Source organism: Canis lupus, chromosome 7 (genome assembly GCF_048164855.1).
Source record: "Canis lupus baileyi chromosome 7, mCanLup2.hap1, whole genome shotgun sequence".
Lineage (NCBI taxonomy): Eukaryota > Metazoa > Chordata > Mammalia > Carnivora > Canidae > Canis > Canis lupus.
In genome coordinates, this window is record NC_132844.1 from 60,080,930 (window position 1) to 60,085,094 (window position 4,165).

General features: G+C 52.2%; 1 long non-coding RNA gene across 1 annotated transcript; it reads left to right on the forward strand.

Moving 5' to 3' along the window:
• Positions 1–1,810: 1,810 nt before the first annotated feature.
• LOC140636966 (uncharacterized) lies at positions 1,811–3,800 on the forward strand. Its single transcript, XR_012034218.1, has 3 exons — positions 1,811–1,902; positions 2,305–2,456; positions 3,562–3,800. It is a non-coding gene; the product is annotated as an uncharacterized lncRNA (long non-coding RNA).
• The last annotated feature ends 365 nt before the right edge of the window (positions 3,801–4,165 follow it).

Below are 4,165 nucleotides of genomic sequence, written 5' to 3' on the forward strand. Positions count from 1 at the left end.
TCTCAGGTTGGCATAAACCCCAAGGGGTACTCAGGGCCTGCTCAGGCCCTTCCTGGGGATAGCAGGGGGTGTTGGGGCTCAGGAAGCCTTACTTCCCACTGGTGCCCTCCATCCCTGGCCTCTGGTCCCCTCCCCACTGCAGAGTGTAGGCATGTGGGCTTCTGGCACGTACCCGGTGATAAGGGCCACCCAGCAGGCAGGACGTGGGCTACGTGAGGGCCCAGTGGAGGCGGCAGCTGCCTGCCCAGCTCAAGGGGCCAAGGCCGGGAAGCTGGGCTGTGGGGTCCATTGTCTGGCCTCCCCCCCTCTGGCGAGCACAGCCTCAGCAGCAGCCGGCAGCGGGCTCTTGGCAGAAGCTCTGTCCTGCTCCCCCCACGCAGGCACGCCCTGGCCTGCACGTCCTCGCCTGGGCCTCCAGCCACCATGGTACTGTCCGCTGCGCTGGCTCCTGCCCCTGCTGGCCTCCAGGGGGCACTGCTTGGGCACCTGGGAAGACCTTGCAGGGTGAGGCAGGGTTAGGAGACCTGGTCTTGGGGTTGTTGGGGGCTGGGTCCACCAGGATGGGACAGACTAGGAAGAGGGCAGAGGAAAGGTGGTTTACTGGGCAGGTGGTAGGGCAAGGTGACTCCCTGGATGCAGCCTTGGAGAGTCATTGAAGTGTCAGTTTTGTGCATGGACAAGGGAGAAGGGTGCTGGTGCTAACTGACGGCATGACTGGGCCTCTTCTCTCACATCTCAGTTTCCTAAGCTGTACAATGAAGGGTTCGATGTTCTGTGATTCATGGCATCCTTGTTTCTTCTTGGTTGAGCTCAACCCCAGTTGAGACTAGTGGAGACAATATGGGGCATGTCCTGATCTGTCTTCCTCTTCCCTTCTCTGTCAAAGTGGGGTGAGGCTGAGGGTACCTGCCTGCAGCCCAGTGCCCTTGGGAATCAGAGGTGAGGCCTGACGATCCACTTTCCTCTCAGAGCCTCCAGCCCAGGGCCTCCTGGAGATATGCCCTCTGATCAACAGGTTAAAAATAACCCCCATGGGCTCTTCTCTCTCTGCAGGAATGATGTTTGTGTTGGCATTCTGTGGCCCCTCTGGGCCTGCCAACTTCCACAGCATGTGACATTGTCAGGGGACTGTAGGTGTGAGGAAGTCAGCCAGAGGGGCTTGTGCTGCCCTGACTGTAGGTGAAGGTGTGCTGCAGGGGTCAGAGCTAGCTGGCAGGGCCACCTGTGGCCATGGGGCTGCCAGGGGGCTGGGGGGCACATGATGGGCAGGGTGAAACCCACTCACAGAAGCAAAATGATGTGGGCTGCAGGCTGGACCGCCGGGTGCTGGGCCAGGGCTGCGCACTGCAGAGCCATTTAGTCATATCATATCCAATCCTCAGATCCGAGAATCAGAATCAGAAGACCACAGGATTATGGAATCAAGGAATTCTAGACTTGAAAAGAACTCGAAGAGATCTTTTCAGTCCGATTCCTGCCCAGACAGGAGAAAAATAGCAACCTACTAGAGAATATTTACGGAGCTTGTCCTGGGTGCCAGGCTCTCAGCTGGCATCCACTGAATTAATCCTGGTGGCTCTCTGAGCCCAGCTCAGTTTTGTTTTTGGCTTGGTTTTGTTTTAAACAAGAACAAACAGAGGTGCGCAATTTAGTAACGTCCTCCAATGCAGCCTCAAACTCATGGCTGTATGATTCCTAAACACACGTCCCAAATCATGACCTTGTCCGGCTCTGTGGAGGTGGGAGCCCAGGCTCCAAGGTTCAGCTGCTGGTTGGAGGTTGCTCTTAGAATTGCAAAACGCTTTCATTCCTGACTCTTTCTGCAGCTCCCTGCACTTCAGAGTTCATCTTGTGGGCAGTCAGAATTCTCCTTAGGCCACCCAGAATCACAGTGACTTTCATGTAAGGTTCTTTTTTTTTTTTCTCGGTTGCTGCTCCAAGGAGACATGACAGCACTTAGTTCCCCCTGTAAAGTCCCTTCTTTTCCTTAACAGTGGTTGTGCTCCTAGAGTAACCCCCGTTTTTTTATTGGGAAGTTTGGGGAAGGGCATCCCTTGCACATTATCTTGTCTAACCACCAAAGCATTGAAGGCAGCCTTGTGCTTTTCTAGGCAGGACAAGGAAGGATCCTACTGGGGGTGGGTGGGGGTGGGGGTGGGTGGGTAAGATATGGCTTTCCCACAGCATTCACGTTCCCTGATATTTAGAGTCCCTCAGGGCTGGCTGTTGTTCTGGAGTGAGGAGCCTCGGTCTCTTTCCCTAGGTTCACCTCACGGCAATTCTTTGTTCCTTCCACCTGGGCAGGATTTCAACAGCAGCAAGAATGAGAGCTGTCAGTTTCCTGTGCCTTGTCCGGGAGCAGATGCAGCGGGAAGCACACTGCAGGAATTGCCTGCGCCTCCAAATCCTCACGGCAATCAGCTGCAGGGAATTCTACTGTCATCCCCACTATACAGGTGAGGAATCCCAGGAGCACCAGAGTGAGGGGCCCGGCTGGGGGCTGTATTGACACGATGCCACACTGATTTGGTGGGGGTTTAAAAAAAAAATTGCTTCACCCTTGCCTTGAATAGTGAGATAGTAAGTAAGGCCTGTTCCCAAAGTACAGATGGGAAAACAATTGGACATGGGCAGTGGGTCAGGTTGACCATGCTGCTCTTCCCATACCATGAAGCCTGACTGGCTGTCACCTGAAGCATTTGCCTTGGGGATATTTCCTTCCTTCTGGATATCTTTCCTCATTTCGCCCGCTTGCCTGACTCCTCCCTCCTTCTCTTCCTCCCTTCCTTTCTTTTCTACTTCCACCATTCATCCATCCCTAGTTCCTCCTGGAGCTCAGGTCCTCCCAACCAAACTGCTCCTGACCTTGCAGGGCATGCAGGAGGGAACGCTCCTTGTGGGGATGTCCCATCCTGGACAACTCTTCTTTACACCACCTACCCTCACATGGGGCTGGAGGTGATTCTACCAGAGGAGGGGCCTGTATCAGAGTTAAGTTCCATCTATATAAGATAGAGATGAATTTTTTGCTCCTGTACTTGAAGTCTGTAGGTAAACATCCCCGGGCTGATTGGAATATTACAGACTGTCAGGGACTCAGCTCCTTCTCTCTTATTGATCTGCTGGGTATAGTTTTCATTTCCAAGGTCACTTCATTGCTCAAGATGGTTGCTGGACCTCTAGCCAGTAGAAGGGAGGAAGAAAGGCTTGAAACAGCACATACCCCTTCCCTGGACACTTCCTGGACATCGTACACACGCTGCTTGCATCCCACTGGCCAGACGTGGTCACCCAGCCACATCTAGCTGCAAGGGAGGCTGAGCAGTAGAGCCTCTCTGTCATGGGGTTCTGGCTGAAAACTAGGGGAGAGCAGGGAACAATGGATGTTGGGGGAGTGTCTGTCACAGGCCCTTGTTCTCTTTAGTCTGCAGTTGGCAGAGAGGAGGTAGGGCCTTCCCAAATCCCTTCTTCAAGCAACTCTGAAGCCTCAGTTCTTCTTGATACTTAGTATAGCAGTCCCATGCCTTATCCACTGTTTTTTTTTTTTTTTTTTTTTGACAGAGAGAGGGAGCACAAGCAGGGGGAGCAGCAGAGGGAGAGGGAGAAGCAGGCTCCCTGTTGAGCAAAGATGAGGCTCTATCCCAGGCTGGGATCATGACCTGAGCTCAAGGCAGATGCTTAACTGACTGAGCCACCCAGGCGCCCCTCTGCGATTTCACTTTTTGAGGTTTGAGTTATGTGCGGTCAACTGCAATTTGGAAACAGATGATTTTCCTTCTGATATAGGGTCAGAAGGTCAATGGTAGCCTTACTCTGCATTCTGATGCCTTCATTATTTTCCTCACTGCATGTCATCACGTGGGCATGTTATCATCTCTCATCATCACAGAAGGAAGAGTGCGGTACAGTAAGATATTTTGAGAGAGAGAGACCACACTCACATAACTTTTATTGCATTGTATTGTTATAATTGTTTTATTTTATTATTAGTTATTATTGTCAATCTCTTACTGTGCTTAACTGACAAACTCTCATGGTATGTGTGTCTAGGAACAACATGGTATACATACATAGAGTTTGGTTCTGTCTGTGGTTGCAGGCATCTACTGAGGGTCTTTGAAGTATACCCCACCTAAGGGGGGACTGCTGTATTAACCACCCCAAA